Raw genomic sequence first — 14,080 nt, 5'->3', positions numbered from 1 at the left:
ATAAAATCAAGAATACTTTCAAGTTTGCTAGCTCACTTCCAATCTTGTAAGGTGATCATCCAACCTCAAGAAATCTTTGTTTCTTACAGTAGGTTATCATTCTAATACAAGGTAATAATCATATTCAAACTTTGGTTCAATTTCTATAACTATAACAATCTTATTTCAAGTGATGATCTTACTTGAACTTGTTTTCGTGTCATGATTCTGCTTCAAGAACTTCGAGCCACCCAAGGATCCATTGAAGCTAGATCCATTTTTCTCTTTTCCAGTAGGTTTATCCAAGGAACTTAAGGTAGTAATGATGTTCATAACATCATTCGATTCATACATATAAAGCTATCTTGTTCGAAGGTTTAAACTTGTAATCACTAGAACATAGTTTAGTTAATTCTAAACATGTTCGCAAACAAAAGTTAATCCTTCTAACTTGACTTTTAAAATCAACTAAACACATATTCTATATCTATATGATATGCTAACTTAATGATTTAAAACCTGGAAACACAAAAAACACCGTAAAACCGGATTTACGCCGTCGTAGTAACACCGCGGGCTGTTTTGGGTTAGTTAATTAAAAACTATGATAAACTTTGATTTAAAAGTTTTTATTCTAAGAAAATTATTTTTATTATGAACATGAAACTATATCCAAAAATTATGGTTAAACTCAAAGTGGAAGTATGTTTTCTAAAATGGTCATCTAGACGTCGTTCTTTCGACTGAAATGACTACCTTTACAAAAACGACTTGTAACTTATTTTTCCAACTATAAACCTATACTTTTTATGTTTAGATTCATAAAATAGAGTTCAATATGAAACCATAGCAATTTGATTCACTCAAAACGGATTTAAAATGAAGAAGTTATGGGTAAAACAAGATTGGATAATTTTTCTCATTTTAGCTACGTGAAAATTGGTAACAAATCTATTCCAACCATAACTTAATCAACTTGTATTGTATATTATGTAATCTTGAGATACCATAGACACGTATACAATGTTTCGACCTATCATGTCGACACATCTATATATATTTCGGAACAACCATAGACACTCTATATGTGAATGTTGGAGTTAGCTATACAGGGTTGAGGTTGATTCCAAAATATTTATAGTTTGAGTTGTGATCAATACTGAGATACGTATACACTGGGTCGTGGATTGATTCAAGATAATATTTATCGATTTATTTCTGTACATCTAACTGTGGACAACTAGTTGTAGGTTACTAACGAGGACAGCTGACTTAATAAACTTAAAACATCAAAATATATTAAAAGTGTTGTAAATATATTTTGAACATACTTTGATATATATGTATATATTATTATAGGTTCGTGAATCAACCAGTGGCCAAGTCTTACTTCCTGACGAAGTAAAAATCTGTGAAAGTGAGTTATAGTCCCACTTTTAAAATCTAATATTTTTGGGATGAGAATACATGCAGGTTTTATAAATGATTTACAAAATAGACACAAGTACGTGAAACTGCATTCTATGGTTGAATTATCGAAATCGAATATGCCCCTTTTTATTAAGTCTGGTAATCTAAGAATTAGGGAACAGACACCCTAATTGACGCGAATCCTAAAGATAGATCTATCGGGCCCAACAAGCCCCATCCAAAGTACCGGATGCTTTAGTACTTCAAAATTTATATCATATCCGAAGGGTGTCCCGGAATGATGGGGATATTCTTATATATGCATCTTGTTAATGTCGGTTACCAGGTGTTCACCATATGAATGATTTTTATCTCTATGTATGGGATGTGTATTGAAATATGAAATCTTGTGGTCTATTATTATGATTTGATATATATAGGTTAAACCTATAACTCACCAACATTTTTATTGACGTTTTAAGCATGTTTATTCTCAGGTGATTATTAAGAGCTTCCGCTGTCGCATACTTAAATAAGGACGAGATTTGGAGTCCATGCTTGTATGATATTGTGTAAAAACTGCATTCAAGAAACTTATTTTGTTGTAACATATTTGTATTGTAAACCATTATGTAATGGTCGTGTGTAAACATGATATTTTAGATTATCATTATTTGATAATCTACGTAAAGCTTTTTAAACCTTTATTGATGAAATAAAGGTTATGGTTTGTTTTAAAATGAATGCAGTCTTTGAAAAACGTCTCATATACAGGTCAAAACCTCGCAACGAAATCAATTAATATGGAACGTTTTTAATCAATAAGAATGGGACATTTCAGTTGGTATCCGAGCGTTGGTCTTAGAGAACCAGAAAATTTGCATTAGTGTGTCTTATCGAGTTTGTTAGGATACATTAGTGAGTCTGGACTTCGACCGTGTTTACTTGAAAAATGATTGCTTAACAAATTTTGTTGGAAACTATATATTTTTAACATGTGAATATTATGTGATATATTAATCTCTTAACGCGTTTGATATTATGTGATAGATGTCTACCTCTAGAACAAGTCCCATTGACTCACCTAATAATAATGAAGAGTCGAATGTAAATTGGAATGATTCGTGGACTGATTCACAAGTTCCCGAAGAGGAACCGGAAGAAGAGTCGGAACCGGAAGAAGAATCGGAATCGGAAGAAGAATCGGAACCGGATGAAGAAGTAGAACTGGTGGGAGAAATAATAAAACGGTTAAGTAAAAGAAAATCCTCAACCAACCGACCAAGGTTAATTATGGTCAATGGTGTTTCCGCCAAGGAAGCAAAATATTGGGAGGATTACCAATTCTCCGATGAATCGGATTCCGACGAAAATTCCGATAATGTTATAGAAATTACCCCAACTGAATTTAAAAAGGCAAAAGAAAATAATAAGGGAAAGGGCATAAAAATAGAGAAATCTAATTCCAATCCTGATGAACTTTATATGTATCGTCAACCCCCGAAGTCCTTAAGTTGTAACAATGACCCGGGAACCTCTAAACCACCAGGTTTTTCTAAACCAATGTGGAAAATGACGGCTCGTATTAGGGGAACATCATATATCCCTAGAAACTTGGCAAAACGAACCAAAACCGAAGAAGAAGAAACAAGCGAGTCGGAATAAGATAGTTGTATTCGTGTGGTGTAATATATGTAATATAGTGTGCTTTTGCTTTATGATATATGTAAAAATTGCTTGTATTAATAAGTATTTTTTTTATGAATCTAACTCTTGTCTATTTTACAGTATAAAAACACAAAATGGATAGACAACCCAATATTTTAAGAGACCTACCCGGAGACATGATTGATGAAATCTTGTCTAGAGTCGGTCAGAATTCTTCGGCACAACTATTTAAAGCGAGATCAGTTTGTAAGACATTCGAAGAACGTTCCAAGAATGCCTTGGTTTATAAAAGGCTTTCGTTCGAAAGATGGGGGATATCACATTGGGAAATCCATAAGTTACGATGTGTTTACTTTGACGCATATATTGCGGGGAACCCAAATGCTATTTTACGCAATGGGTTAAGAAATTATTTTGACTCAATATATCCGAATATTGGACTTCGTGATTTAGAAAAAGCGGCTAACATGCAACATAAAGAAGCATGTTATGCTTACGGATTAGTAATGTTCACTTCTCACCAAAGTGAGAACAAGAACATCGGGCTACAACTATTAAACAAAACGTTCCCACAAGTGACGGAGTCGGTAATTGGGGTAAGAAATGAGGTTTTTAGATTATTACGGGACTGTTGGACATTACGTAACCCTCATCCCTTTGACGACGTTACAACACGCTGTCTTATCAACTGCCATAACGGTTATGTTCCACAAGACCAAGGATGGGAAGTAATCCTAGTAAAACCAGAATGCATGACTTGTTTCTAGACGTATGAATTACGTGTCTTTATTGCCTTTGCTGAACGACTTGTGTACTAGCTAGAATTATCTTCACAACCATCTTGTATCAAATTTATTGTGTGCTTTATTTCATGCTATATGTAAAATAAGCGGTATTGTAAGTTTGTAAAATATTGTGAAAAAGTTTGAACGCGAAATATTATTATAATCAGTTTTTCATATAGAATTGTAGTAGTTGAATTGTATATTAGCTACTAAGTATGAACTTAACGGGTAGGTACTACCCGAATTTAAACTTATAAAACGCTAATATGAAGAAAAATCTTTTATAAATGAGTTCATATTATGCTACGAAATACTATTAACTACTCTTAATATTCTGTATGATTAACTTGTTCCATTTGATAATTTTGAAGGAAATGGCACCGACTACTCGACACACCGTGAATATGAATGAAGAGGAATTCCGTACTTTTCTAGCTTCAAACATAGCCGCAGTACAGGCTGTGCTACATACCAACAATAACCTTGGATCTAGTAGTACAGGAAATCGTGTAGGATGCACCTACAAAGAATTCACTGCCTGCAAACCTTTGGAATTTGATGGAACCGAAGGACCGATCGGATTGAAACGGTGGACCGAGAAGCTCGAATTGGTGTTTTCCATAAGTAAGTGTACTGAAGAGGACAAAGTGAAGTACGCTACGCATACCTTCACAGGTTCTGCGTTAACATGGTGGAATACCTATCTAGAGCAAGTGGGACAAGACGATGCGTACGCACTACCGTGGTCAGCATTCAAGCACTTGATGAACGAGAAGTACCGTCCTAGAACCGAGGTCAATAAGCTCAAGACAGAACTTAGAGGGTTACGAACCCAAGGATTTGATATTACCACGTACGAAAGACGATTCACAGAATTGTGCCTATTGTGTCCGGGAGCATTCGAAGATGAGGAAGAGAAGATCGACGCGTTTGTGAAAGGATTACCGGAAAGAATCCAAGAAGATATAAGTTCACACGAGCCCACCTCCATACAACAGGCATGTAGAATGGCTCACAAACTCGTGAACCAGATTGAAGAAAGAATTAAAGAACAGACTGCTGAAGAGGCCAATGTGAAGCAAGTCAAAAGAAAGTGGGAGGAAAACGGTGATAAGAATCACCAATACAACAACAACAGCAATTACAACAATAATCGCAACAATTATCCCAACAATCGCAACATCAATCGCAACTACAACAAATGGCCCAACAACAACAACAACAACAACAACAACAACAGCAACTACAACAATCATCCCAACAACAATAATAACCGCAACAACAACAACAATCAGAAGCAGCTATGCCAAAGGTGTGAAAAGAATCACTCGGGGTTCTGCACCAAATTTTGTAACAAGTGTAAAAGAAATGGTCATAGCGCGGCGAAGTGTGAGGTCTACGGACCAGGGGTTAATAGAACGAAAGGAACAAATGGTGTCGGAACGAGTAATGGCGGAGCAAGTAGTGTCGGAGCAAGTTATGCCAATGTAGTTTGTTATAAATGTGGAAAACCGGGCCACATTATTAGAAATTGCCCGAACCAGGAGAACACGAATGGACAAGGCCGCGGAAGAGTTTTCAATATTAATGCGGCAGAGGCACAAGAAGACCCGGAGCTTGTTACGGGTACGTTTCTTATTGACAATAAATCTGCTTACGTTTTATTTGATTCGGGTGCGGATAGAAGCTATATGAGTAGAGATTTTTGTGCTAAATTAAGTTGTCCATTGACGCCTTTGGATAGTAAATTTTTACTCGAATTAGCAAATGGTAAATTAATTTCAGCAGATAATATATGTCGGAATCGAGAAATTAAACTGGTTAGCGAAACATTTAAGATTGATTTGATACCAGTAGAGTTAGGGAGTTTTGATCTGATAATCGGGATGGACTGGTTGAAAGAAGTGAAAGCAGAGATCGTTTGTTACAAAAATGCAATTCGCATTATACGAGAAAAAGGAAAACCCTTAATGGTGTACGGATAAAAGGGCAACACGAAGCTACATCTTATTAGTAATTTGAAGGCACAAAAACTAATAAGAAAAGGTTGCTATACTGTTCTAGCACACGTCGAGAAAGTACAAACTGAAGAAAAGAGCATCAATGATGTTCCCGTCGCAAAAGAATTTCCCGATGTATTTCCGAAAGAATTACCGGGATTACTCCCACATCGATCCGTTGAATTTCAAATAGATCTTGTACCAGGAGCTGCACCAATAGCTCGTGCTCCTTACAGACTCGCACCCAGTGAGATGAAAGAACTGCAAAGCCAATTACAAGAACTTTTAGAGCGTGGTTTCATTAGACCAAGCACATCCCCGTGGGGAGCTCCTGTTTTGTTTGTCAAGAAGAAAGATGGTACATTCAGGTTGTGTATCGACTACCGAGAGTTGAACAAACTTACCATCAAGAACCGCTACCCACTACTGAGAATCGACGACTTATTTGATCAACTACAAGGCTCGTCTATTTATTCAAAGATTGACTTACGTTCTGGGTATCATCAAATGCGGGTGAAAGAAGATGATATTCCAAAGACTGCTTTCAGAACACGTTACGGTCATTACAAGTTTATGGTCATGCCGTTTGGTTTAACTAATGCACCAGCTGTGTTCATGGACCTTATGAACCGAGTGTGTGGACCATACCTTGACAAGTTTGTCATTGTCTTCATTGATGACATACTTATTTACTCAAAGAATGAACAAGAACACGGTGAACATTTGAGAAAGGTGTTAGAAGTATTGAGGAAGGAGGAATTGTACGCTAAGTTTTCAAAGTGTGCATTTTGGTTGGAAGAAGTTCAATTCCTCGGTCACATAGTTAACAAAGAAGGTATTAAGGTGGATCCGGCAAAGATAGAAACTGTTGAAAAGTGGGAAACCCCGAAAACTCCGAAACACATACGCCAGTTTTTAGGACTAGCTGGTTACTACAGAAGGTTCATCCAAGACTTTTCCAGAATAGCAAAACCCTTGACTGCATTAACGCATAAAGGGAAGAAATTTGAATGGAATGATGAACAAGAGAAAGCGTTTCAGTTATTGAAGAAAAAGCTAACTACGGCACCTATATTGTCATTGCCTGAAGGGAATGATGATTTTGTGATTTATTGTGATGCATCAAAGCAAGGTCTCGGTTGTGTATTAATGCAACGAACGAAGGTGATTGCTTATGCGTCTAGACAATTGAAGATTCACGAACAAAATTATACGACGCAGGATTTGGAATTAGGCGTGGTTGTTTTTGCATTAAAGACTTGGAGGCACTACTTATATGGGGTCAAAAGTATTATATATACCGACCACAAAAGTCTTCAACACATATTTAATCAGAAACAACTGAATATGAGGCAGCGTAGGTGGATTGAATTATTGAATGATTACGACTTTGAGATTCGTTACCACCCAGGGAAGGCAAATGTGGTAGCCGATGCCTTGAGCAGGAAGGACAGAGAACCCATTCGAGTAAAATCTATGAATATAATGATTCATAATAACCTTACTACTCAAATAAAGGAGGCGCAACAAGGAGTTTTAAAAGAGGGAAATTTAAAGGATGAAATACCCAAAGGATCGGAGAAGCATCTTAATATTCGGGAAGACGGAACCCGGTATAGGGCTGAAAGGATTTGGGTACCAAAATTTGGAGATATGAGAGAAATGGTACTTAGAGGAGCTCATAAAACTAGATACTCAATACATCCTGGAACGGGGAAGATGTACAAGGATCTCAAGAAACATTTTTGGTGGCCGGGTATGAAAGCCGATGTTGCTAAATACGTAGGAGAATGTTTGACGTGTTCCAAGGTCAAAGCTGAGCATCAGAAACCATCGGGTCTACTTCAACAACCCGAAATCCCGGAATGGAAATGGGAAAACATTACCATGGATTTCATCACTAAATTGCCAAGGACTGCAAGTGGTTTTGATACTATTTGGGTAATAGTTGATCGTCTCACCAAATCAGCACACTTCCTGCCAATAATAGAAGATGACAAGATGGAGAAGTTAGCACGACTGTATTTGAAGGAAGTCGTCTCCAGACATGGAATACCAATCTCTATTATCTCTGATAGGGATGGTAGATTTATTTCAAGATTCTGGCAGACATTACAGCAAGCATTAGGAACTCGTCTAGACATGAGTACTGCCTATCATCCACAAACTGATGGGCAGAGCGAAAGGACGATACAAACGCTTGAAGACATGCTACGAGCATGTGTTATTGATTTCGGAAACAGTTGAGATCGACATCTACCGTTAGCAGAATTTTCCTACAACAACAGCTACCATTCAAGCATTGAGATGGCGCCGTTTGAAGCACTTTATGGTAGAAAGTGCAGGTCTCCAATTTGTTGGAGTGAAGTGGGGGATAGACAGATTACGGGTCCGGAGATTATACAAGAAACTACCGAGAAGATCATCCAAATTCAACAACGGTTGAAAACCGCCCAAAGTCGACAAAAGAGCTACGCTGACATTAAAAGAAAAGATATAGAATTTGAAATTGGAGAGATGGTCATGCTTAAAGTTGCACCTTGGAAAGGCGTTGTTCGATTTGGTAAACGAGGGAAATTAAATCCAAGGTATATTGGACCATTCAAGATTATTGATCGTGTCGGACCAGTAGCTTACCGACTTGAGTTACCTCAACAACTCGCGGCTGTACATAACACTTTCCACGTCTTGAATTTGAAGAAATTTTTTGCTAAAGAAGATCTCACTATTCCGTTAGATGAAATCCAAATCAATGAAAAACTTCAATTCATCGAAGAACCCGTCGAAATAATGGATCGTGAGGTTAAAAGACTTAAGCAAAACAAGATACCAATTGTTAAGGTTCGATGGAATGCTCGTAGAGGACCCGAGTTCACCTGGGAGCGTGAAGATCAGATGAAGAAGAAATACCCGCATCTATTTCCAGAAGATTCGTCAACACCTTCAACAGCTTAAAATTTCGGGACGAAATTTATTTAACGGGTAGGTACTGTAGTGACCCGAACTTTTCCATGTTTATATATATTAATTGAGATTGATATTTACATGATTAAATGTTTCCAACATGTTAAGCAATCAAACTTGTTAAGACTTGATTAATTGAAATATGTTTCATATAGACAATTGACCACCCAAGTTGACCGGTGATTCATGAACGTTAAAACTTGTAAAAACTATATGATTACATATATATGGATATATATATATAGTTAACATGAAAATATGATAAGTAAACATATCATTAAGTATATTAACAATGAACTACATATGTAAAAACAAGACTACTAACTTAATGATTTTTAAACGAGACATATATGTAACGATTATCGTTGTAAAGACATTTAATGTATATATATCATATTAAGAGATATTCATACATGATAATATCATGATAATATAATAATTTAAAATCTCATTTGATATTATAAACATTGGGTTAACAACATTTAACAAGATCGTTAACCTAAAGGTTTCAAAACAACACTTACATGTAACGACTAACGATGACTTAACGACTCAGTTAAAATGTATATACATGTAGTGTTTTAATATGTATTTATACACTTTTGAAACACTTCAATACACTTATCAAAATACTTCTACTTAACAAAAATGCTTACAATTACATCCTCGTTCAGTTTCATCAAAAATTTTACTCGTATGCACCCGTATTCGTACTCGTACAATACACAGCTTTTAGATGTATGTACTATTGGTATATACACTCCAATGATCAGCTCTTAGCAGCCCATGTGAGTCACCTAACACATGTGGGAACCATCATTTGGCAACTAGCATGAAATATCTCATAAAATTACAAAAATATGAGTAATCATTCATGACTTATTTACATGAAAACAAAATTACATATCCTTTATATCTAATCCATACACCAACGACCAAAAACACCTACAAACACTTTCATTCTTCAATTTTCTTCATCTAATTGATCTCTCTCAAGTTCTATCTTCAAGTTCTAAGTGTTCTTCATAAATTCCAAAAGTTCTAGTTTCATAAAATCAAGAATACTTTCAAGTTTGCTAGCTAACTTCCAATCTTGTAAGGTGATCCTCCAACCTCAAGAAATCTTTGATATGCTAACTTAATGATTTAAAACCTGGAAACACGAAAAACACCGTAAAACCGGATTTACGCCGTCGTAGTAACACCGCGGGCTGTTTTGGGTTAGTTAATTAAAAACTATGATAAACTTTGATTTAAAAGTTGTTATTCTGAGAAAATTATTTTTATTATGAACATGAAACTATATCCAAAAATTATGGTTAAACTCAAAGTGGAAGTATGTTTTCTAAAATGGTCATCTAGACGTCGTTCTTTCGACTGAAATGACTACCTTTACAAAAACGACTTGTAACTTATTTTTCCCACTATAAACCTATACTTTTTCTGTTTATATTCATAAAATAGAGTTCAATATGAAACCATAGCAATTTGATTCACTCAAAACGGATTTAAAATGAAGAAGTTATGGGTAAAACAAGATTGGATAATTTTTCTTATTTTAGCTACGTGAAAATTGGTAACAAATCTATTCCAACCATAACTTAATCAACTTGTATTGTATATTATGTAATCTTGAGATACCATAGACACGTATACAATGTTTCGACCTATCATGTCGACACATCTATATATATTTCGGAACAACCATAGACACTCTATATGTGAATGTTGGAGTTAGCTATACAGGGTTGAGGTTGATTCCAAAATATTTATAGTTTGAGTTGTGATCAATACTGAGATACGTATACACTGGGTCGTGGATTGATTCAAGATAATATTTATCGATTTATTTCTGTACATCTAACTGTAGACAACTAGTTGTAGGTTACTAACGAGGACAGCTGACTTAATAAACTTAAAACATCAAAATATATTAAAAGTGTTGTAAATATATTTTGAACATACTTTGATATATATGTATATATTGTTATAGGTTCGTGAATCAACCAGTGGCCAAGTCTTACTTCCCGACGAAGTAAAAATCTGTGAAAGTGAGTTATAGTCCCACTTTTAAAATCTAATATTTTTGGGATGAGAATACATGCAGGTTTTATAAATGATTTACAAAATAGACACAAGTACGTGAAACTACATTCTATGGTTGAATTATCAAAATCGAATATGCCCCTTTTTATTAAGTCTGGTAATCTAAGAATTAGGGAACAGACACCCTAATTGACGCGAATCCTAAAGATAGATCTATCGGGCCCAACAAGCCCCATCCAAAGTACCGGATGCTTTAGTACTTCGAAATTTATATCATATCCGAAGGGTGTCCCGGAATGATGGGGATATTCTTATATATGCATCTTGTTAATGTCGGTTACCAGGTGTTCACCATATGAATGATTTTTATCTCTATGTATGGGATGTGTATTGAAATATGAAATCTTGTGGTCTATTATTATGATTTGATATATATAGGTTAAACCTATAACTCACCAACATTTTTGTTGACGTTTTAAGCATGTTTATTCTCAGGTGATTATTAAGAGCTTCCGCTGTCGCATACTTAAATAAGGACGAGATTTGGAGTCCATGCTTGTATGATATTGTGTAAAAACTGCATTCAAGAAACTTATTTTGTTGTAACATATTTGTATTGTAAACCATTATGTAATGGTCGTGTGTAAACAGGATATTTTAGATTATCATTATTTGATAATCTACGTAAAGCCTTTTAAACCTTTATTGATGAAATAAAGGTTATGGTTTGTTTTAAAATGAATGCAGTCTTTGAAAAACGTCTCATATAGAGGTCAAAACCTCGCAACGAAATCAATTAATATGGAACGTTTTTAATCAATAAGAACGGGACATTTCATGATGGACTGTTATGGACAAAAACGAGACGGACATATTAAATAATCCAGGACAAAGGACAATTAACCCATGGGCATAAAACTAAAATCAACACGTCAAACATCATGATTACGGAAGTTTAAATAAGCATAATTCTTTTATTTCATATTTAATTTCCTTTATTTTATATTTAATTGCACTTCTAATTATAGCACTTTTATTTATTGTTATTGTATTTAATTGCACTTTTAATTATCGTACTTTTTACTTATCGCAAGTTTATTTTATCGCACTTTTATTATTCGCAATTTCATTATCGTTATTTACTTTACGCTTTAAATTAAGTCTTGTATTTATTTATTATTTTACATTTGGTTTTAACTGCGACTAAAGTTTTAAAATCGACAAACCGGTCATTAAACGGTAAAAATCCCCCTTTATAATAATAATATTACTTATATATATATTTGTATTTTTATAAAAGTAAACTAATATAGCGTTAAGCTTTGTTTAAAGATTTTCCCTGTGGAACGAACCGGACTTACTAAAAACTACACTACTGTACGATTAGGTACACTGCCTATAAGTGTTGTAGCAAGGTTTAAGTATATCCATTCTATAAATAAACAAATATCTTGTGTAAAATTTTATCGTATTTAATAGTATTTCCTTGTAAAATATAAAGCTATTTTATATACACCTCGCATAACATCAAGTTATTTTTGGCGCCGCTGCCGGGGACAATCAAACTTAAAAGCCGGAAGCGCAACGCTAAATAAAAAAAAGATTTTTATTTTTAGTTTACTTTTATTAAAATTCACTTTTGTAAAAATACGTTTTTAATTATTCGAAAACATAAAAAGAAAATAAAAATATAAATATTTTTAAGAATTTGTTAAATATTTAAGTTTTGTAAAGTTTCTTTATTTTTATTTTATAAAAATATAAGTTTTATTTAAATATTTTGTTTTTATAAAAACATAAAAAAAAAAGAAAAAAAAAACGTCGAATTAAATCCTGTACCTGAGTTGAATTTTGGAACCCCGCGACTCGCGGAGTTTGCAGCTTCGAATACCGCAACTCGCGGAGCAGCCCTGACACGCCACACAGGAACCCTAATCAGCATTAATTACGGAGTAATTATTAATTATTATTATTATTAACCCTAAATTACTTATTATTATAATTAGTTTTAAGTTTCTTTTTATTTAATTTATATATTTAGTTAAATTAGTTTAATTAATGTAAAATTAATAGTTTAATAAAATAAATAATATAAAAATAATATTTTTATAAAAATTGTACTTTTTACAACTTTTTGTATATTTTTATATTTTGTCCCTTTTTAATTATTTTAGCGTAATATTTGTATTTTTCGCTCGTATTTAGTTTTAAGATATGGTTTTTGCCATAGTTATTGTTTTACTTCTAGATTTTTAGACTTTGCCGTAAAATTCCTTAAGTGCTTTTTCTTTAGACTAAGATTTAGGTGCTTTAGAATTTTGCGACGCCTTTTTAAGTTTTAGTACCTCTTTTTAAGATATTTTCATTTGGGATATAGTTTTACTTGTAAGCTTTAATATTTTTAGACGTCTTTTACCTATGTATCAATTATCATTCCAATTAGTAATCTCAATTTGCGATTATAATTTTAAGTTAGTGATAGTAATAAGGTTGGGTTAGTCGAGTGTTTTTAAGTTCTATAAGTCACTCTTTTTCTTTCTTATTTTTATTTTTCGACCTTTTTCCGACGCACTCTTTTTCTTTCTTATTTCTCGTCATTCTAGTTTTAGGACATAGATTTTTATTCTACTTCTTATCTAAATTTCTTAAAATTATGAAAATTTATTTTAAGTGGTTAAATTGATAGACATCAAAATTTTATGGTTCGTAGTAATAGTTGGATTTGTAGGTGGACCGGGTTATTGGAGCCAAACAGTCCTCAATTATATTGAGACCAAACGAATCCTGCCCCTCTGCTGCATCTTTTGGCTATTCGAAACGTGGGCAAAATCAGAAAAGTCTATTAATTGGATAACTTATATAATTTTTCTTTCCTTTTTAAAAACTAGTAGGATATTCAGTGAATGCACCGAGCAAGACGTTCACCACCTTTTGTACGTTCACCACCTGTAACTAGATCAAGACATTTAGTAAATATTACCGCCGTTGATTTTTCTTTAGAATCATCATCCAGTCGACCAAGTACTCCAGTTCAAATTTCCGATAATCTATTTTTTGAACCCGACCTCACAATTGAGAATCCGGAGAATATTCAGGGACGATTCATAGATCCTGAACCATTAAATTTTCCTCCGGAACCACCAATCATTCAAACAGAGATTGTTGAGGAACGAACCATTAAATCAGAATCCTCTAGTGATTCCGATTCAACAAATTCAATTATGGAGA

This window comes from Rutidosis leptorrhynchoides, chromosome 11 (genome assembly GCF_046630445.1).
Source record: "Rutidosis leptorrhynchoides isolate AG116_Rl617_1_P2 chromosome 11, CSIRO_AGI_Rlap_v1, whole genome shotgun sequence".
NCBI lineage: Eukaryota > Viridiplantae > Streptophyta > Magnoliopsida > Asterales > Asteraceae > Rutidosis > Rutidosis leptorrhynchoides.
This window is presented reverse-complemented; position numbering follows the sequence as displayed.